Genomic DNA, 23,528 nt, shown 5'->3' with positions numbered 1-23,528 from the left:
AAAGGGATCTAGGGGTAGTAGTACATGAATCACTAAAAGTTAGTATGCAGGTGCAGCAAGCAATCAGGAAGGCCAATGGAGTTTTGGCCTTTATTGCTAGGGGGATTGAGTATAAAAACACGGAGGTCTTGCTGCAGCTGTACACAGTATTAGTGAGACCACATTTGGAATACTGTGTACAGTTCTGGGGTCCATACTTAAGAAAGGATGTACTAGCCCTGGAGGCAGTGCAGCGAAGGTTTACAAGATTAATTCCTGCAATGAGGGGATTGACATATGAGGAAAGGTTAAGTAGGCTGGAACTCTACTCTTTGGAGTTTAGAAGAATGAGAGGCGATCTCATTGAAACATATAAGATCGTGAGGGGCCTTGATCGGGTGGATGCACCGAGGATGTTCCCAATGATCGGGGAAACTAGAACTAGGGGACATAGTTGCAGAATAAGGGGGGGCTCTTTTAAAACTGAGATGAGGAAGAACTTCTTCACCCAGAGGGTGGTTAATTTATGGAATTCACTGCCCCAGGGAGCAGTGGAAGCAGAAACTTTAAATATATTTAAGACTAAAATAGATGGTTTTTTAGCTGCCAAGGGGATAAGGGGCTACGGGGAGAGGGCAGGGATATGGACCTAGGTATGGTTAGTATAGTAAGACCTGAGTGATCTCCTGGACAAGTGTCGATCGCCTGGATTGGGGTCGGAGAGGAATTTCCCGGATTTTTTTCCCGAATTGGACCTGGGTTTTTATCCGGTTTTTTGCCTCCCCCAGGAGATCACGAGGTTCTTGGGGTGGAGAGGGGTGATAGCGGTATAAAGGGGAGGGTAGTGTCTTGTGTTCTGTGTCTTGTGTCTACTGTTTGTGGGTAAGTGTGTCTGTTTAGTGTTCAGCCATGAGCGAATGGCGGTGCGGGCTCGACGGACCTGGTGGTCTACTCTCGCACCTACTTTCTATGTTTCTATGTTTCTAAATAGTCTCCTATCCATATTCTTGAAAGACACTCCCTGACCCATTGAGTTACTCCAGCACTTTGTGTCTTTTTTCCCTATGAAGATACTTTGGCTCACCAGAACTCAGGACGTGCTTAGACTGAGAACAGTTGGGTGAGCAAAAGTTGCAATTAAGATAGCTTCTCATCTCCTTCAATAGTAGCACAGACAGAGGATTGCTATGGGTGCTGTCTGTACCGATTTTGTACGTTCTCCCTGTGACTGCATGAGTTTTCTCCAGTGCTCCAGTTTCCTCCCACAGACCTCACCAAAGACGTACAGGTTTGTAGTTTAATTGGCATCTGTAAAATTGTAAATTATCCTTAGTGTGTGGGATATAGTTAGTGAACACGTTAGCGCGGACTTGGTGGGCCGAAGGGCCTGTTTCCACACTGTCTAAAGTCTAAAAACTGAATGTATCCTAGGAGGTTTTCTCATAAGATCTCCACTTACATCCATTCCTCTGGGTGTACATTTCACTCCTCCTCTCATTATCTGACACTCTTTTATCTCCTTTCCATCTCTGGGCTTGTGTTACTTACTCTCGCATCTGCGAATCAAACCTCCCTCACCTGTATCACTTTCTAGGTTTGGTCCTGACCTCCCACTTCTTTTCCAGATTTCTCCCCCTCCCCTCCCTATTACCATCAGCCTGAAGAAGGGTCCAGACCCAAAATGTCATCTGTCCATTCCCTCCACAGATGCTGCCTGACCCGTTGAGTTACCCCTGTACTTTTTGCTTTGATCACTTGACCTGTTGTCCACAATAGTTCATTGACCACCTTGTGGAGCCTGACTTCCAATTCAGAAACGAGGAGACTCACTGCGTGGTTGATTAGATGATTCAACAATCAATTATCGGCCTTGTGTGTGATATTTTTTACCCATTAAAAACAAGTGGTTTGTTTGCTGTACTATCTAGAACATTCATTAGTAAATCCTAGAGATCGCTGGTCAACCCTGCATATTTCAAATACAGGAATACAAACCTGTATTTATACTCACATGGTTTAATTTTGTCTGCTGGGTAGAAATGTTCAATTTTAACATTTGCATTTTTACTCCACCACCAACATTCATTGTCAAATGATGTAAAAGGAGCCCATTCAGCCCATTGAGTCATTAGCAGTTCCAACGGTTCTATCCCATCAGTCTCATGCTCCTTTCTCCTTATTTCCCAGCATCTATGCAACTCATTCTTTCCCACACATACCTTGCACCTTTGCCACTAACCGACTACAAAAGACCATTTAATCTACCAGTGAATCATTGAGAAATGGGAATTCAGAGCATCCGGAGGAAACAGAATAAAACGTGTAAACTGTACAGTCAGCACCCTAGGTCAGGATTGAAACCAAGTCTCCACAGCTATAAGGCAGCAGCATCTCACCTTCTGAATTGCTATCCTGATGCGTTTCCTGACACTCTAAGGGTACCTACTGGGTTAGGAAGTAATGCAGGATGAAACCGTCGCAAAACGAAGTTTGTATCCAATCCATTATCAAGATAGATGTAGATTCAAAGTTCTGCAGATGCTGGGTTATAAACAGATACAGAGTGCTGGAGTAACCCGTGGGTCAGCCAGCATCCCTGGAAAACATGGATAGGTGACGTTTCGAGTCGGATCCCTTCTTCAGGCTAATTGTTGTAGGGGTAGGGTAGAAGACTGGGTGAGTGGTGGGGCGGGACAAAGTCTTGTGAGGGATGGGTGGTGAAGGTTTTTTTTTGATAGGTGGATGGTTGGACAAAGGCCAGAGATGAAAAAATGAAAGGTGTGAGTTAAGGATAGGATAGTAGCAAATTGTGAAGTGAGAGGAAGGAGTATAGATGGAAGGGGAGGGGGAAGTGGAGAAATGGGTGCAAGTCCAAGTGGGGACAGGGGAGAGGAAGGGAGAGATGGAAGGAAGGGTTATTTTGTGGTTGTTACCTAACATTGGAGTCATCAATGTTCATACTATCAGGTGGCAAGCTACTCAATTATACCTCAATACCATTCAAAGAGTTGTCATTTCCATTTCACCAGCAATATCTAAACTGACATTTATCACAATGATTTCTGTTGGGGCTTGTTGTGTCCAATTTTTGCCTCACACTCACACAAAAATAATCACCACCCTTCAAAGCAATTTACGGAAAGAATGCTTTTGTTGGCTGGTGTTACAAATATAACATTCTGAGCTATGAGCCTTGAATTTCTATTAATAAGCACATCAAAAATGTGGTAATCGGCCACCATGCAAATCAGCCCTTACAGCACTTATGTTACATTTATGGGAACTGCTCAGATTTTAACCATCCAAGCTTATTCACGGTATCAATTATCAGACAGCTTGCTGAGCACAGTAATCAACATTTGGTCTAATTGGAGTGGTGTGGCTCTTCACGCTCACACTGTTGGTGTTACATTGTCTAATCAGTCTCAAGAGAAGAGAAAAGGGTAAAATGCCACAGTAGACATCACTCCAAGTTAATACTGGAAGTCACTGATCTATCTATTATCCCCTCTCTCTGTCTAATCCACTCATCATCCTTGTATCTACCAGAGTCAAGCACCAATCGAGTTTTCATTGGCATTCCAGGTGGTTTGGAAGAGTTTTTACCAGGATGGTTTCTTGGACCAGAGAGTATAGACAATGTGGCGAGGTTGGGCAGTTCATTGAATCAGCGGTAATCTCAAACAGACTGCTGCGGTGATTTCTTTGACATGGTTTTTGGTATCAGAGCAGTGCAGAGGGCCTAGGTGGGCTGGGTTCTGCAGAGGTAAGGAGCATGTGGATTTGTTGCCCAGATGTGGCCTACAGGCCATTTATTGTACATCACTCTCATGATCCATGCCCTCTCAATGTACAGTCTTCCAAAACTATCTACCATCCACATGTCAGTCTTTCTGGGCAACAAGTAATCCCACTTGTAATTAGAGTGGGGGGTTCACAGGGAATTGACTGCATTTGAAGCAGGATTAAAATATAACAAAGTATTTGTCAGTAACACTAATTTAGTTGAAAGTGGGAAAAACAATGTATTGTGTTCCCCACAAACTCAGAGATCAGTCTGTTTACAGACTAGAACTACAGCAATACACTCTCAATAAAGGCAAGAGAATTTCCCCAGGGGAGCCCAGTGGACGGAGCATAATTACGTGTTGAAAATCAATCACAAACCCTTTCATTAGTGTGGTCAGCTGGCTTGATTGATCTGAGAGTCATGTCTCTGTTCTGCCTGCGGTAATATTGACACCAAATACAGATTTAATATGAAATAAACCAGCGTGCTTAACTGGAGCCTTGTCCATAGGCCATACATATTGGACAATCACAGGTGGGCCTACTTAGTCTTTAAGCATGTCAATAATCACCGAATATCACTGATCATATGGTAGGATCCCCATTGTTGGCACACATGAACAATAATCCTCAAACAATCCTAAATGTACACAATCCTAAATGTCTGAAGGCTCTCATCCCGAAACGTTGCCCATTCCTTCTCTCCAGAGATGCTGCCTGTCCCGCTGAGTTACTCCAGCATTTTGTGTTGATCTGCGATTTAAACCAGCATGTGCAGTTCCTTCCTACACTAAATGTACACATGTACACTCACAGGGGCCATGGACCATCAGTAAAGTCAGTATACCCTCAGTAAGTGGGTGCAGAACATGGGCAGAACCTATGCAGAAAGGATATGCAGATGCTGATTTACTCCGGAGATAAACACAAAAGGCTGGAGTAACTCTGTGCCTCAGGCAGCACTTCTGGAGAAAGGATGAGGTCATGTTTCAGGTCGAGACCCTTCTTCTGGCAGAACCTGTCCCAACACAGAACGTAGTCTGGAGTGATCCATGGATCAGAAAAGTCAGAATCTAACGTGAATAATAAATGTAAATATTCTGCCAACTAACACTCCAGGAAAATTCCAATAATCCAGCACCATTGGGAATTTGGTGATGCTGGACTAGCGGATTTTCTGGACGATTGGATATTCCTTCCATCACTACCCAAACACATTCACATTTCCATTTTTTTAACCTGTGTTATACAGCAGTATAATACATTTTGCAGTAAACCTGCTGAGTTTAAAGGAAATACATAAACAATTTATAGGCAATCCGACACTAGCTCTGGCCACAAGCACGTTTTCCCTGTGACTACGTGGGTTTCCTCCTGATGCTACATTTTCCCCATACATCTCAATAGCATACAGGCTAGTAGGTTAATTGACTGCAGTAAATTTCCCCCAATGTTTAGGTGAGTGGTAGAATCTGGGGGGGGGGGGGGGGGGGGGGGGAAGAGGGGGATGATAACAATATGGAGATAATTTTTTTAGGTAGGATTAGATTAATGTAGAAACATAGAAATTAGGTGCAGGAGTAGGCCATTCGGCCCTTCGAGCCTGCACCGCCATTCAATATGATCATGGCTGATCATCCAACTCAGTATCCTGTACCTGCCTTCTCGCCATACCCCCTGATCCCTTTAGCCACAAGGGCCACATCTAACTCCCTCTTAAATATAGCCAATGAACTGTGGCCTCAACTAACTTCTGTGGCAGAGAGTTCCAGAGACTCACCACTCTCTGTGTGAAAAATGTTTTTCTCATCTCGGTCCTAAAGGATTTCCCCTTTATCCTTAAATTGTGACCCCTTGTCCTGGACTTCCCCAACATCGGGAACAATCTTCCTGCATCTAGCCTGTCCAACCCCCTAAGAATTAGTAGGATTAGTATAAATGGGTGGTACATGGTCAGCCTGCACCGTGGGCTGAAGAGCTTATTTACATGCTGTATCTCCCCAAAAAATCTCTCAAAAGAGATTGGCTTTGTTGTTCTTTTTAATTTAATCCAAAGATCAAATCCAACACAGTTAGCTGCTATATAAAAGCATTTCAAACTGAAATGTGCTGAGTCAGCAAAACAACTCTGGGAACGGTGCTGTCATGCCTCAAGTGAATGTTACAAATCAACATGTTGTAAAACACTCAACAAAAGGTGAAGTCAGCTGCAGTGGCTATAAAACACAGGTGCGTGCGCGCGCGCGTGACAATAACACCAGAACTGAACTGAGCCAAACATAATTAGATTCAGGAAACCGACCAGATGTTCTGGAAAATGAACAAACTTCAAAGGGTTATTTCAAATAAAAAATGATGCCCGAGTTCAAGGTTCAGACCCCGGGTGATGGGAAGGCTGCGAAAGACCACAAATGCATTTGTTCATTCCACATGGCTCTTCCATACTAATCTAGATATCCCGTTCTGGAAAGAGAATGGAGAGTATGTTCCCACTAGTGGGAGAGTCTAGGACCAGAGGCCATATCCTCAGAATAAAAGGACGTACCTTTAGAAAGGCGATAGACAGTGGGTGGTGAATCTGTGGAATTCATTGCCACTGAAGGCTGTGGAGGCCAAATCAATGGATATTTTTAAGGTGGAGATTGATAGGTTCTTGATTAGTATGGGTGTCATGGGTTATGGGGGGGGGGAAGACAGGAGAATGGGGCTGAGAGGGAAAAATTGATCAGCCATGATTGAATGGTGGTGTAGACTTGATGGGCCGAATGGCCTAATTCTGCTCCTACTACCTATGAACATATGACACTTCCACATGATTCCCCAAGGCAAGAGACGTTGACTCAGAACATTCCCAGGAGATAACAGGACAAACATTTGATTAAGAAGGCCACATAAAGTCTTAGGCTGCTGAGAAACAGATCCCTTGGTCCATCAATTCTTGCCCACCATCAAGTACCTATTCGCACCAATCCCATTTTATTCCCTCCATATTCCCATCACGCCACGCAGGATTGGTAGAGTGAAGGTAGACAAAAGTGCTGGAGAAACTCAGCGGGTGCGGCAGCATCTATGGAGCGAAAGAAATAGGCAACGTTTCGGGCTGAAACCCTTCTTCAGCGAAGGATTGGTGCAATGGCAAATAGTCAGAGGTAATTAGACTCAAACCTGTGCTGAACATACGTAGCTCAAACATGCACGAACGGACAGATTCAGTCCTCCAGGTGCATCGCTGATGGAAGGGTGGTGTCAGTGGGTAAGTTATTTGACTGGTAGCCAGAATTCTGGGTCACAGTTACAGGGATGCACGTTTGAATCCCTGCATGGCACCAGGATCACTTTAAATTCAAACAATGAAATAAGAACAAAGAACAGTACATCAGAGGAACAGGACCTTCGGTTCACGATGTCCGTGCCAAACTAGATGATAAATTAAACTAATCACCCCTGCAGGCATGTGATCCATAACCCCCCCGATTCCCTGCATATTAATGTGCCTATCTAAAAGTCTCTTAAATGCCACTATCGAATTTGCTTCCACTACCACCCCTGGCCGTGCACTCCAGGCACCTGCCATTCTCTGGAAAGGAAATTTACCCTGCACAACTCCTCTAAACCCATATATTTTGCTGCAGTCTGTTTTGGATTAAGCAATCACAACATCTTGGATAAGCTACAAAAGCCAATATTCTATCCTGTAATATTTCTGATTTTAATTTGACCCTGGCCACCATTTCTCAGAGAACCCGTGGCACCATGCCCGGAGAGAACAGGAGTATTCTCCAGAATCAATATTTATGCCTCAATTAACATTAGATTATCTGGAAATTGGACAGGATAGTTTCTGCTACACAACGTTAATGAATTCACATATTTAAAGCAATCAAAGGAAATGCACAATAAGCTTGTGCTTGGGTACATCTTTAGGATATTACAAAGTATCAACTGCTTTTAAAGAAGTACATCACACCAAAGTAAATAATATAAAATAAATAGAACAAGATTACTGCCTAGTTCTCTGCCTAGTTCCACTTTGGAATTGGAGGCATAGTCAGGTTGTTAATTCTGGAATTATAAATTCCTGAATGTCTCCCATGCCTGCCCCATCTACAGATTTTAACATCCAAAAATAAAGTATGTAATGCATTTGTTTTAGTTCCAAAAGAACATTTTTTTAAAGAATGTCCCAATGGATTTTCTCCAAGGGTTTGCTCACTGTGTATTGAAAACATCAAACTGTCCTTAAAGAGTTGAGATTTCAATCCAGTCTCACAGATGGATATGAGAACGGTCAGGAGAAAGCAGCTTGTCCCATTTAGATGTAGTCGTCTTCATCAATCATGGATCAATCCACCCACGCCAAAAGAAAGAAATCTCAAAACTAATTTACACAAAGCATTGTAAGACATTCTTCTGCGCTCCCTGTCACAACCCACAACACCTATACAAATCTTTGTATCATCTGCAACCTTAAGATCTGTCTTCCGCCTAGACACTGATTGAGTGACGATCAAAGCTCCAGAGACACCCACAAATCATGCAACAAATGTGAGCAAAGCAGATAAAATCTCTCACTGCCACAGAGATATGGGCACAAAGGAGTAATGGAGATTTTGGTACACCTCTTCCAATACCCACCTCCACATCGGAGCAGTGGAAGTGGAGGTGCGGAACTTACAAAGGGCCGCTGTTGCTCCTTAATGAGGCTGTCCCACTGTACGAGCTAATTCAAGAGCTCTCCCGAGTTTAAAAAAAAATCAAACTCGTGGTAAGCACGTAGAATGTACGTTGCGGGTACGTCGGAGCTCGGGACGTCTCTTAGCGGCTCGTAACGCTAACGGCAGGTACTCAGGAAACGCGGTAAGCTCGGGAAGACTCGTGAAGATTTTTCAACGTTGAAAAATGTCCACGAGAGCCCCGAGTACCTATGAGCGGCCATTACCGTAATTCTCTGAGTTCGAATCGGGGGAAACTCGGGAGAACTCATGAATTAGCTCGTATAGTGGGACAGCCCCAAAAGTCTTCTCAGTATTCAAATCTTGCTCCCAAAACTGTTAGCATGATCAAATAAATTGCCACGGGAATGTACAAGATTTATATGCGTGCATTCACACCTCTGCTTCGTACCCCTCTCCACCAGAATCAGACTACACCTTGCAGTGCCGGATTTACGTATAAGCTAAACAAGCTATAGCTTAGGGCCCCCACTTTCTAGGGGGCCCCCCGAAAAAATTGATGGGCCTCGAGGTCTAGGGGGGCCTCCGGCCAAGGCAGAACACCTACCGTTCAACTCTGGGTGGCCCCCCTCCCTATCTCTCTCTCTCCATCTCCCCCCGCTATCCGTGTCCGGGCCGCCGGGCTCCGCTCGCTCCTCATCCGCCAGCACGGCAGGCCGCCTTGCACATGCGCACAACCACGGCCAGCACATCATCGGCCGCCCTGCGCATGCGCACTGCAACGGCAACTGGTCGGCGCTGGGCACTTTCTCCCTCGCTTTGAATTGTGGGAGATTTGGCCGCCATGGCTGTCCGGTCGTTGGGGGCCTCACAAGTGGAACAGCTTAGGGCCTCTCTTCATCTAAATCCGGCACTGACACCTTGCAAACAACCAGCAGCTAATATCGTTTGCACACTAGTGTTGATTATGTTGTTCAGTTTTTCTTACAAGAGGGAATCTCGTGCCTTTTGATTAACACACTCACATTTAGTTTTGTTTAGTTTAGAGATCATCAAAGTCAAAGTATCCTTTATTGTCATTTAGACTTTTCAGTTTGAACGAAATTTCGTGCCTTGCAGTCATAACATAGAATAAAACAACAACAAAACACACAATAAACACATATTTAACATCCACCACAGTGAGTTCACCAGGCACCTCCTCACTGTGATGGAAGGCAAAAGTCTTAAAGTCCTTGTCTCTTCCCTCCTTGTTCTCCCTCTGCATTCATCATCGGTGAAAACATCAATTGTGCCTTACAATACTAAGTTTGATAGTTAACGCAGCTTCTCGCTAGGAGCTCATCCGCCCTTTGACAGGTCTTAGTTTTGGTCCTGCTGGGGGTCTACAGCCCCCCCCCCCCCCCCCTCACCTGGCAAACCAGGTGGGGGAGATGGTTTAGTTGCAGACTATCCGACCATGGAGCAGGTAGCACATGCTCCCCCAGGCCTTTAGAGATACAGCCCAGAAACAGGCCCTTCAGCCCACCGACTCTACACTGACCAGTGATCCCCGCACAATAACACTATCCTACACACACTAGGGATAATTTACACTTATACCAAGCCAATTAACCTTCAAACCTATACGTCTTTGGAGTGTGGGAGGAAACCAAAATCCACGCAAGTCACGGGGTGAACGTACAAACTCCGTACAGACAGCACCCATAGTCAGGACCGAACCCTGGTCTACTGGCACGGTAAGGCAGCAACTCTACCTCTGCACCACCATGCTGCCCTGTCTTAAAAAATATGGTCGGAAAAAGATTAATGATCGAATCATCATCCCCAGATGCCTGGAAAAGATCCAGCGCTTGGCCAGACAGTCTCCATGGGCCGTTGAGATTGAGAAATTGCCAAGTAGACAATTAGAATCACAGCCTCATGACTCATCAGTTGTTACCTACGCAAAATAGTTCTCTGGAATGCAAAGTGCTGCAATAAGTAGCAGGTCAGGCAGCATCACTGGATGACATGGATTTGGGTTGGGACCCTTCTCAGACTCGCATCTCAACTTGGTTTGAAGGTTTTCATCTCAAAAAGGGTTTGAAGAAGGGTCCCGACCTGGAACTTTGCCTATCTAGTCTATTTTGTCTATCTAACTTTGCCCCCAGAGATGCTGCCTGACTTTAGTTTAGTTTAGAGATACAGCGTGGAAACATGCCCTTCGGCCCACCGGGTCTGCGCCAACCAGCGATCCCCGCACATTAACACCATCCTACACCCACTAGGGCCAAGTTTTACATTTACCAAGCCAATTAACCTACAAACCTGCACATCTTTGGAGTGTGGGAGGATACCGAAGATTTCGGAGAAAACCCACGCAGGTCATGGGGGAGAACGTACAAACTCTGCACAGAGAGAACCCATGGTCGGGATCGAACCCGGGTCTCCGGCACTGCAGTCACTGTAAGGCAGCAACTCTACTGCTGCCCCACTGTGACCTCCCAACCAACTTGTTGAGTTACTTCAGCACTTTTATTCCAAGTAAGATTCCAGCAACTGCAGTTCCTTGTGTCTCTCTAAGAGTGTCCAAATTGATTTCATTATAACTAAGAAAAATTTGCCAACCAAATGATGATAATATGGAGCTTAGTCCCAAGGGAGCAGATGAAGCAAATACCAAATATGTTTTTAGGAAGAGAAGATGGAATAGATGTAGATGAGAGAAGACAGAAAGAGGCCCAAGTGAAGCATAATTGCCAGCATGGACTGGTTGGACTGAATGGCCTGTTTCAGTGCTGGAGACCCAATGTATTAGTTTCTGTTGTAAAACGCTAATACATTATGTGCCGTAGACATAAATGCTGGAGAAACTCAGCGGGTGAGGCAGCATGTATGGAGCGAAAGAAATAGGCAACCTTTCGGGTCAAAACCCTTCTTCAAACGGGTTTCGACCCAAAACATTGCCTATTTCCTTCGCTCCATAGATGCTGCCTCACCCGCTGAGTTTCTCCAGCATTTTTGTCTACCTTCGATTTTCCAGCATCTGCAGTTCCTTCTTAAACAATACATTATGTGCCTCTTATTTTTTATTTCTGTTTGTCGGTTTCCATCGTACACAATATCAACAGCAACAACAATTGTGGCCATTTGTTTTGTGCCTTCGAATAAATACTGAAATGGCCCAAAGGCACTTTCACAAGCATGTCCAACACAGCCGGGGAAAAAACACAGAAAATGGTAGAGGAAGCAACTGGAATCTTGGTTAAGGAAGGTACACAAAAATGCTGGAGAAACTCAGCGGGTGCAGCAGCATCTATGGAGCGAAGGAGATAGGTGACGTTTCGGGCCATAACCCTTCTTCAGTTAAGGGTATGTTTTATGAGGAAGAGAAAGAGGGAGATTTAGAGATGAAATGCCATAGCTAGGGACCCAGATAGCTGAAAGGGCAGGAACAACATTTGAGGATGGGAAATAATTAAATAATATTTATTTCTAATGTAAACATCTCTTCCCCTTGTTGGGAGGGGAGGTGAAAGGAGAGACAGCAGCCTCTCACAAGGGGACACTGTTTGTGTGTTTACGAGGAAACCTTAGGTGGCATTCTACTTTAAGTAGAATAACAGCGGTTATAAAAGCAGACCATTTACAAGCTACACAGCAAGCCTTTCATTAGAAGAAAGGCACGCTAACAATAAAGGGTGTAAACCCTTAATTGCAAACTTACATGAAAGGCTTTAAACCAAAACATTATCTTGCCTTTTCTTCTCAGATGCCAACTGGCCTATTGAACAATTTATTATTTAATTTGGCAGTTTCTGGCCAATAATTGTTCTTTTCCATCAATACATATTTAAATTTACAGGTGTTGATGTTGGTTGTAGCAACGACCTTCAGCTGAAGTGGGATGCAAGGAGCACATGGGCATGAGAGGTAAATCACACGCTACATTCCCCTTGGTAGTCTGCTCACGTCGGCACTGGTTTTTACAGACTTTTCAGCAGAAAGACATTAATCCGCTTCAGCAGTCAAGGAAGCTTGTGTCAACCACAGCTGGTTCTACAGTTAACTGCCTCCGTACAGAGCAAGAAATTTGTTTATTTATTTCGAAATGCTGTGTATGTGGAAACTATTTCTAAGTAAGCAACATTTCCTACAACCAGTGTCAGCTGCATGGACTGTCTATCCACCATGGACCCAATTAGATATGATGAAGCTGAGGGGTCGGGTATTGGACTTTCCATATCCTTGGACATATCCGTGGTTTTTAGTTTTGTACCTGAGCTGACCTCCAACCAGCTGTGCCCTAGCAGACAGCACTCTCGCTCCAGAGACAGAAGGTTGTGGTTTCAAGTCCCACTACAGAAACTTGACTCCTTATCGCAACACCAATGGATGGCTGCACTGTCAGAGGTGCAAGTGATGATCAAAAGTGCTCTCTGTAAAAGGCCCAGAAGTATTAACCTACTATGTGTGTGAATAATTCCATTTTATTCATGGAGAAAAAAGAGTATATATTGCAGAGTAGGTTAGTGCTGGCTCGAAGGGCCGAATGACCTACTCCTGCACCTATTGTCTATTATCTGTTGTCTATTGAACTTGGTGATAAATACCTGCCTGGTCAGTTCCCTGCCCTTCTGCAGTGCACTCAGATCAGCATCCTTACTCTATGATCTTGCTGTCTACAAAATAGGTGCCTTTCTTCCCCACATTCACAAGTACTAGCTGTTAAGCTGCTTTGGAAAGTTTTGAAAGGGATTTGGAAAATACCTTGGGATGCCACACAGTGGTGTAGATGGTGGAACTGACGCCACACAGCACGTGGCCCCAGATTTGATCCTGACATCAGCGAATGTCTGTGTGGAGTTTGCACATTTTCCTTGTGACCAGTTGGGCTTTCTCTGGGTCACCTCCCAAAAACATGCGGGTTAATTGGCTTCTGTAAATTGCCCCTCGTGTGTCGGGAGTGGATGTGAAAGTGGGATAACATAGAACTAGTGTGAAAGGGTGATCGATGGTCAGCGTGGACTCGGTGGGCTGAAGGGCCTGTTCCCATGCTGTATCTGTCAACTAAACTCAATGCAAACTACATTTTCCGAGTTGCATTTGTGTCATTTTGGTTTTATGCAGCTCTTTTTGTCTGTTACTTTGGCTGATTGATGTCTAACACTCAACCTTGAACCAAAGCACAAGCTCCTGGGCTTGGACAGGTTGTTATATTATTGGATACATATGCTTTAAAGGTCTGGCAATTGTAGAAAGTTGCTGCACACTCAACAGTACGAACTCTAACTGATCACTCACCCTGATTTTGGTAGGATCATACTGTGTCACTAATGGGCCTGTCCCACTTGCCGATTTTTTAGGCAACTTCCGGCGACAACCTGCGTCATCCTGGCGACAACCTACGACAGCACATCCTGGCCACACATTCATTTCACCATTGCCATCAGGAAGAAGGTACAGGAGCCTGAAAACTAACGTCCAGGTTCAGGAACAGCTTCTTCCCTATACCCTACTTCACTTCCTGCTGTCAAGTGCGAGGCAGAACACGTGTCCTGTTTACCAGCTTAGTCCTCTGAGTCATTTTCTCCTGGGTTCTTCTATTGTGCTCTACTTGCTTACAGCCCTTTTATTTATTTTTTTACATATTAATAGCTCCATTAAAGTGGAGCACAGTGGATTTTGTATCAAAACGTTTGGCTATAGGAACATCATCAAGCACTTAGTGTTCAGCAAGTGCCATTGATGGAGACAGCGATTTGGTACAAAACAAGAGGGATTGACAGGGTCAATGTGAGAGACCATATCCTCTTAAGTAAAGGATCTACAACTGGGAGCAAAAATGGGATAAGAGACTATGCATTTAGTATGGGGATGAGAATGTTTCTTTATTGCGATGGTCAGGTCCATTTTTCCAGTGCGGAAATATTGAAGATGAAAGGGCTATGAATGCACAGTCATAAAGACTTAAGGTCCCGGGTAAGCGAGACTCTGATCTTAATGAAAAGAACAGCTGAATCAAGAGTCCATATGGTTCACTCGTGCTCCTACTTCATAGAGACAGGATCTCAGAGTTCTGCACACTTAAGGGCCTGTCCCACTTTGCTGTCATTTGCGCACCATTTATGCGACCTGGTAGCGTGTGGGTAACGTGTTGGTAGCGCGGGACGGGCGCATGGAGTGGCGTGGAGGAGTGTGGAGTTGTGAGCGGTATCGCGCAGCGCGCCAGGATTTCGTGCTGCACAAAATCTTCACGTGCCACCGGCCTGTGGCGTAAATGACGGCCAAGTGGGACAGGCCCTTGAGGAATCAAGGAATATGGAGATGGCAGGAATGTAGGCTTGACGAAACATGCCCTTGACTTTAGAGCAAGCTTCGGGGAGAGATTATACAACTGTCTTCCAGTCCTGTTTCTGATGTCCTTGCAATCGCATAAACACTGAAGGCACAAATAGCTTTGACTCGTAGGTCGCTGGATGAATGTTCACAAGACGATTTCTCCACTCCTGGGGGAGTTTAATCTCGCACTGGAATGAGGACACGAGGCCAAGAGCGGGCGATGTAGAAAAGGAAGTTCTGCAAAGACACAGCACTTGCAACACCACAACCTTAATATCTCCTGTCATTTCCCACCTGAGCACTGTTCCAATAGCTCTACATCTTTGAGGATGAGCTGCAGGAGAATTAAATATCTGCTCAGGTGGAAAATAAACACCAACCTGAATCTGGCCCAACTATGGCCAATCAGAACCTCAACCAACCCTGATGGCAGAATAGAGTGATGGAGTGATGACCCTTCGGCCCATCAGGTCCATACTAACCATCAAACATCCACTTACATTAATCCTATCTTTAATTCCCCCCCACAACCTAACCCAGGTTCTACCACTGTCCTATACACCCAGGGCAACATACAGCAGCCAATGAACCTACTGGGAATGTGAGACGAAACTGGAGCATCTTGAGGTAATTCGCACAGTCACAGGGAGAACATGCAAATTCCACACAGCTACTCAAAGTTCGGATTGAATAATTGATAGTGAGGATGTGGCTCTACTAGCTACACCACTGTGCTGCCCTGTGCTTCACATAGTTTTGCTACATGAACTGAGATTTATTGGACTCAACTATAGAGTATAGTCCTCGGGTTTGGTTCCGTTCCTGTGAACCGTTTGATTCTAACACAGCTGTGTTCTGTGGACAACTTGATTATATTCTCCATTAGAGTGGGAACTGGAAATGTTCCGCCCTGACAGATAATATGTGAAAATAATAACATTTAAACACACGGAAATAACAGGGAAACCGACAACAGGCTGGCGGTATCTGTCAACTGTTAATGGAGCTCAATAGAATAAAAATCCTCCCTTGGTTTTTAAGTAAATAGATGGCCTTTTCAATTCTTCTGCCCATGTCAATGAATTGCTACACAACAGGGCCCAGATGTTCTTCCTTGCAGCCTGTAATTCGTTCTATTACCATGATAATGAGTGTGAAAGCAGTTGGAGTGAAAGGAGAGAGTTGCATTTCAGTAGCGTACTTCACTCCCTGTCAAGAGTGCTTTGAACTGCAATACCAGGAATACAACACACAATCTGTGCACAGAAGGATCCCACCCACAGCAGTGAGATAATCATCCGATAATCTGTTTTTTAGCGACTTCAGCGGATGGATAAATATTGCCTGGGGATCATCAGCAAAGCCGTACTATCAGATCATTTTCAATCTTCTGGGAATGAGGTCAGTTCAGTGTCTCAGCTGATTGATGACAGTGCCGCACTCCTGCATAGAAGCACGAACCTTGGCTTTTAGTCCCTGAAGTGGGACTTGAACCCAAGGTCAATGGACTCCAGAGGGAAGAACATGTCCCTCTGAGCTACACCAGTCAAGCCACCCCCATCCCCACCACCCACCATCACTGAAGCATACATGCAATGGTAAATACTAAAAAGAAACAACATGTCTTTGGGAAAATAATTTGTATTTACAGAGGGTTTTCCTGATCTCAACATCTCCCAAAGTGTTTTGCCACTGATATATTATAAGCTACATAGAATAGTACAGCACAGGAACAGTCACTTTGACTTACAATGTCCGTGTCAAACTGCTAAAAAGAAACAACATGTGTTTTGGGAAAATAATTTGAACTTACAGAGGGTTTTCCTGACCTCCCAAAGTGCTTTACCGCTGAAATATTATACAGGACATAAAACAGTACAGAAGAGAGACACAAAATGCTGGAGTAACTCAGCGGGACAGGCAGCATCTCTGGAGAGAAGAAATGGGTGACGTTTCGGTCAAGACCAGTCTGAAGAAGGGTCTCGACACGAAACGTCACCCATTCCTTCTCTCCAGAGATGCTGCCTATCCTGCTGAATTACTCCAGCATTTTGCATCTATCTTCGGTTTAAACCCGCATCTGCAGTTTTTTCCCACACCTTAAATAAAGTAATCTTGAAATAAAGTAATCCTCAGCAAATCAAAGGTCTCTAGCATTTGGTGCACTGAGAGGTTTAGTGCTCGTCTCCAATAATGGAACAAGGTTATAAAGTTGCAGGAGTATTCCATTCGGGCAGAGAGACTTTTCCTCCTCCATAACTTTGGACAGGCACACTGGAGTCTGCAGTAGAAAATCAATGCTGGCTTCTTCTCTTGTTAATGAATGTGTGTATTGGGACATACAGTGAAGAGAATCACTACTGTTCAGTTAATTGCTGGTGTGGCGGACAGGGATTTGCTGTAAGCGTTATTACTGCTCTATGCCTTTCATGCACATTATACTGTAAATCGATAGTCAATACAAGTCTGGAAGAGAGTACATCACAACACCTTCATCTTCTCCAGACAGATGGTTATCTGACTAAGGATTCACCGGCAGATTATGATGGTACTGGTTTTGAAATGTTATGTAATTTTGACAAACCTGCAGTGTTTCGAAATCAATCAGCAAATAAATTGTGAACAAGATGACAAATACTTACTCAGCTGCCTATCTTGCATTCTGATCAGGATTTAGTTGCCTGAGCTCTGGAACTCCCAGTCTCAACCTCCCTGCTCCCCTGGGATTCTCAATGAAGCCGACCTCTTTCTCCATACATTTGTTCATCTGTTCTGTTCTCTCTTCTTCGAGTTGATGTTAATCTTTCTCACATTTCACTCCTGTGAGCTTTGTGCTGGTACATCGTGAATTAAAGTCATTGTGTCCTTCCACACAATAGTTGAGTTTAGTTTAGTTTAGAGGCAGCGCAGAAACGGGCCCTTCAGCCACTAAGTTTGCACCATTCATCGATCACCCGTTCACCCAAGTTCTATGTTATTCCACTTTCTCATCCACATGAGGGGCAATTTACAGAGACCAACAAACCTACAAACCCACACATCTCTGGGATGTGGGAGGAAACCAGAGCACCCGGGAGAAACCCACGTAGTCACAGGGAGAACGTGTAAACTCCACACAGATAGTACCCGAGGTCAAGATCAAACCTGGGTCTCGGCCGCTGTGAGGCAGCAGCACTACCAGCTGTGGCACCCATTAATCTGGCAGGCTCCCGTTGAGAAGGCACTGCCCGATTGCACATTGCAGTGTTTGCAGCTCAGAGGGAGGCCATTCAGCCCATCTGGTCCCTGCCTGTGTTTATGCTCCATATTAGCCTCCACCTACTGCGCCGATATTTCCCCTTATTCCTTTCTCCCTCAATTACTTATTCAGTCTCCCTTTAAAGACTTCTGCGATGCTTGGTCCAGCCACGCCCTGTGGCAAGGGGTGGTTCTACATTCCCATTTCTCTATGCTCTCCCACCCCACTCCAAATGCACGCAATAGTTCTCTTCCATCCTGCTTTGCTATCATGAGAGAATAACAGTATTATGCTGCAGCACCAAAGACCATTTGGCCCTTCATGCCTATTCTAGCTTCTGTAAAGAGGTAGCCAATCTATTCAACTCCTCCCACCAAGAAATGCAAAACTACATTTTCCTCAAAAGGGGCATTTATTTGGTTTAGGTTTCTTATTGCCATGTGTATCAAAGTACAGTATTTTGTTTGCATGTTATCTAATCAGATCAGATAATACCATGCATAAACACAATCAAGTCAAACTCAAGTAAAATAGATAGAGCAAAGGGGAAGGTGCAGAGTGTAGAATATATTGGATATATTGAATCATCAAAAGGCATTTTAAGTTTATTAAATTAAAGTTTTGTGGCCACTGTTGACTGAAGAAGCCATGCTGAAGCAGACAAGATGTGTAAGAAGGAACTGCAGATGCTGGTTTACACCCAAGATAGACACAAATTGCTGGAGTAACTCAGCGGGTCAGGCAGCGTGTCTGGAGAAAAGGAATAGGTGACGTTTCGGGGCGAGACCCTTCTTCATCTCATGGTGGAGCAGTGCTGGGCCTTGGGATACAACCGGCCAGGATATGACTATCTCACCAAAAAGCTAGATCTCAGCCCATCACCATCAAGGAACTCTGGAATCCAGAGTTCCTTCACTTAATTACATAAAAATAGTGGCTAGGGTAGGCCATTCAGTTCCTGATGCCTGTTCCACCATTCATGGCGTAACTTTTACCTTGATACTTTGACCTATTCATCATGTATTTGACATTTGCCTATATGAAATGTGGACTTCTTCAACATTACTTTCTAAACCCATGACCTGTATCGCCTGGAAGGACAGGAGGAGCAGGTGAATGGGAATTGCACCCCATTCCAGTTTCTTTCCAAGTCCCCAGCTTATTCTTACAGAAATATGGCACTGGTCCTTCAGCACTGCCCAGTGGGTGTACCTCCACCACACTAGAAGTACTCACCACACCTTCACAATTAGGCATGGGCAATGAATGCCAGTCCTACCAGCAAAGTGGTAAATCAATACAAGGAAGAAGAAACCAACGGTGTAAGGCAATTAAGTGCCAACAATTATTTCAGGGAAATGGGATTCTGTTGGAATGTTAGTCATAGAGCTATACAGCATGAAAACAGGCCCTTCAGCCCACCTTGTCCATACTGGGCTAGTTCAATTTGTCTGCATTTGGCCCATATTCCTCCAAATCCCTCCTATTCATATATCTACGATTTTGAGATTAAACATAGGTGAGGCGCTGATTATGTGGAGATATTTTGACATTGTCTATACATTACACCAAAACCAAATCCTGCTTTTCTCCCCCTCCCCCCCACACCATGTCCTTCCATTCCTTATACAACCACACGACTCTGCTGTAACTACATAACATAAACTTGGTTCAGTTCCATGGTTCGACGCCAGATATAATTCAACTCGAACAGTAAGGGCAGTGGAGAGCTACAGCGACAACAGAAGATGCACATTAAATCAGAATCAATCTTTCCAGGCTGAACAAGAGGTCATAGGTGTCCAAATTACATGTTCATTAACTAAGGCAATGCAGCGAGTTGCCCAAATACACTGAATTACCGGCACAGCCAAACAAACCTCTCACTTTAATACTTGGGACGACAAATATGCAATTAACCCAGAAGATGGGTGATTATCTCAGTGACTTCTTCTCAGGATGTCACCCTGGTGAAGCTTAGAGTCACTTGTATGCATTATGCTCACATAACTATGCAAAAATGTGAGCTGCAAAAATGAGGAAGTTACTCCACACATAGACTTCAATAATCGACGTACAGAATCGAGGTCCCAATATTCCCCTTCCTTTCTCTCACTCTCCCACTCATCTACACTCTTGGTTCTCCTCTTTTATTTATGCCCAACTTCCTCCCTTCTCTGAGGTGGGAAAGCTATTGGATTAAGTTCTCAATGGCACAAAGAATGAAGCACTCCTTCAGTGATGCATTTTAAATGTTCACTCCCTCAACCAAAGTGACTGCAGGGCACATCACTTACATTATCCACTGGACCAACTCAATAAAGCATCTTTGAAGGTGCCGCCCAAACCCACAACCATCAGACACGACCAGGTTGGGAACACAACCTCCTAACATTCCACTTTGAGCATTGGCTCAAAATACTTGCCAGCATAACCGTGGTATATCTTCACCACACTGTCTGAAGTGATACAAGAAAATAGCTCAATCTATGCTAGTACCACTTGCCTGCGTTTGGCCAATGTCCCTCCAAACCTATCCTAACCATGTACCTGTCTAAATGTTTTTTAAATGTTCGATTGTACCCACCTCAATTACTTCATCTGGCAGCTCATTCCATACACCCACCACCCTTTGCATTAAAAAATTACCCCTCAGGTTCCTGTTAAATCTCCCCGCACCTTAACCCTCTGGTTCTCAATTCACTACTCTGGGCAATATACTCATGGTGACAAAAACTGAACACAATGTTCTAAATGTGGCCTCACCAAAATATTATTTAACTGTGACATGACCTCCCAACTTCTATACTCAATACCCTGACTGATGAAGGCCAATATACCCAAAGCCTTATTTAACTGTGTCGCTACTTTCAGGGAACTATGTACCTGCATTCCTCGATACCTCTGCTCTACAACACTTGCCAGAGACCCACCATTCACTGTGTAGGTCCTGCCCATGTTAGTGCTCCCAAAATCACATTTCTCTGTATTAAATTCCATAAACCATTCCTCAGCCTACCTGCCCAACCAATCAAGATCCTGCTGTAATTTTTGACAATCATCTTTGCTAACTACAATACAACCCACCTTAGAGTCATATGCAAACTTGCCCATCATGCCAAGTATGTTCTCATCCAAATCATTGATATAGATGACAAACAGCAATGGGCCCAGCACCGAACCCTGAAGCACACCACTAGTCACAGGCCTCCATTCCGAAAAACAACCTTCCACGGTCACCTTCTGCTTCCTTCTATGAAGCCCATTTTCTATCCATTCTGCTACCTCTCCTTGTAAATCTTGTATTTCTTGGATCTTCTATTTTATGCAAGATTCCAGCATCTGCAGTTCATTGTGTTCTCCAAAATGTCCACTTTCAATTAATTTTCAATAAATTTCTCATATTTATCGGAAATAAATGAAAACAGAATTAATCTACCTCTCAAAATATTTCCCGTTTAATTAATTATTTAATTCGATATACCTGGGTACTTGGCCAAAATAGTGGCCAGTGAGGCCACAATAAGGTTGGACAAAGAGAACTTGGATGAGTTGCAACAGTAAAGATTATTTTGTGGTGATGGCTGAGAGAAGCAAAATGTAAACAGTGCAACTGTGCAAGGTGCCCTGTAAAATCGGTCAGTTAACTGAAACAATAGACTAGCAGATTACCATGCCATTGGCACTCGGCAAACCCAACAGTCCCACACTGACTCAGTACTGCTCTTGGAGTATTAGTAGATGCAACATTCTTCACTCTCAGTGTGAACACCACCTTGCCTGCTGAGGCAAGTGGCAAGCCAAATGTATTCAGATAGTCTCTGAAGATGCACAAACACCAATAGCCAACGTCACCTTTTGAGTCAATCCACACTTCCTAAGAAATTAAATTTATTTTCATTTCCCAACAAAACTATCACCTGTGAAAAAACCCACATCCTCGTTTATAATGCTGCTGTTATTTACTGCTATTGATGTCACGAAGCACCCGGTTGAACGATTCCAAAACATTAGTTCTAGAATACAGGATGTATAAAAGCTGCCTATTTCCCGATCTCCATATCCATCGGTTACTTTAGTGAACAAAAATTGCATGATGTTGTATGTGATTAAATATCTAATGAACTCTCAGGGGTGGAGAAGTCCAAAGATCTCCAACACTCCAAGTGAAGAGATTTCACTAAATCTCAGTTTAAAATAAGTGATCATACCTCCTGTAACTGGACTGAGGAAACATCCACATTGTCAATCCCTCTTCTGTTGCGATGAGCCTTTCTCATTCATCTAAACTCCAGTCCCACCCAAACCCCAGTAATCAATCAACAATACAATCAATTAATCAATCCAGGAAGTAAATTCCAATCGGTCTGATGCAGCGAGAGGGTTAACAATATGCAGCAGTAAAATTATGCTTATTTTTTTATTCACAATAGAATAAAGGTCTCACACAATACCTGTTCGACAGGAACAATAGCAGCTTTCTTGCTTAAGGAGAAAAGAGGCAGGAGACTCTTGCCTAACGTACACAGACTGTCTCTCTATGGATGCTCAGGCATCTTTGGAGCAGTTCCCTGCAGCTGCACTGAAGCTGGATGATCCCACACCCTCTCCTCATCCCAACTCCAGGTGTGTGCGACGTTGAGAAGGGGCTCTGCCTCTTCTGTGTTACATCTGTCCAGAGCTCTCTTGCTGCTGACTACCGGAGCCAGTCTCTCGACTGGCAGTGTGGATTACAGGCAGTCCGGAGGGGAGCTCTGAACACGGCTTCACCACACGTGATTTCCCTCTCCCACCAACCCGCCCTCCCCTCCCCTCCCCAACCCTCTCCTGATTTCAATTATATTCAAGCCTGGTAATGAAATGCACAGTTAGTTTTGCAGCCTGGGAAAGCACACAGACAAAAGGCAGACACTCCAGGACACAACCAGAGCTGAGGCTAACCTGCTTAGAAGAGCAAATTAATGGCATCAAATTGTAGGCTGCGGGGACCACAAGGCTCCAGAGAGTACTGTATGATCTCCGATGAGTTTGGAAAAATATATATATATATAACTGCTGGAGCTGCCATTTACTGCAAACTCCCACACATTCAACTCCCCACTGCCCCGGCTCAGGATCAAAGCAGACGGATGGTCTGAGCATTTCATCAAAGAGATTGCCGAGCAGTCTCAGAACCACAGGGTCCCCAAGGAGGGGTGCGGAGTGAGGGCTTGGGGGGGGGGGGGGGGGGGGGGGGGGGGGGAGACCATTGCAGTGAGGGCATTGTTCCGACCAGCCCCGTCAGTTACATGGACTTAGCCAAGTCGGCCACTACGAAAGCTAAATGCATGTGCCTCATGGACCCTTCTCAGTGTTAATAAAATGGAAAGTGCTGGAAACACCCGTGTGTTGGAAGGAACTGCAGATAGACACAAAATGCTGGAGTAACTCAGCGGGACGGGTGGGCAGGAATGGGTGAGGTTTTGGGTCGAGACCCTTCTACAATTATGAAGAAGGGTCTCGACCCAATACGTCACCCATTTCTT

At 44.5% G+C, this 23,528-nt stretch overlaps 1 protein-coding gene across 2 annotated transcripts in view; it reads right to left on the bottom strand.

Annotated features, from left to right (window-relative positions):
- The window catches only part of LOC116966538 (PH and SEC7 domain-containing protein 1-like), a 134,833-nt gene extending 112,029 nt beyond the window's left edge, over positions 1-22,804 (bottom strand). For both annotated transcript variants that reach the window (XM_033012876.1, XM_033012877.1), the window contains exon 1: positions 22,458-22,804. The gene's annotated coding sequence lies outside the window, so the exon portion shown is untranslated. The remainder of the gene's footprint in view (positions 1-22,457) is intronic.
- Between the last annotated feature and the right edge of the window lie 724 nt (positions 22,805-23,528).

The sequence above is a fragment of the Amblyraja radiata genome, chromosome 37 (genome assembly GCF_010909765.2).
Source record: "Amblyraja radiata isolate CabotCenter1 chromosome 37, sAmbRad1.1.pri, whole genome shotgun sequence".
Taxonomy (NCBI): Eukaryota; Metazoa; Chordata; class Chondrichthyes; order Rajiformes; family Rajidae; genus Amblyraja; species Amblyraja radiata.
Note: the sequence above shows the minus strand (reverse complement) of the source record. Positions and strands in the feature narration are given on the sequence as shown.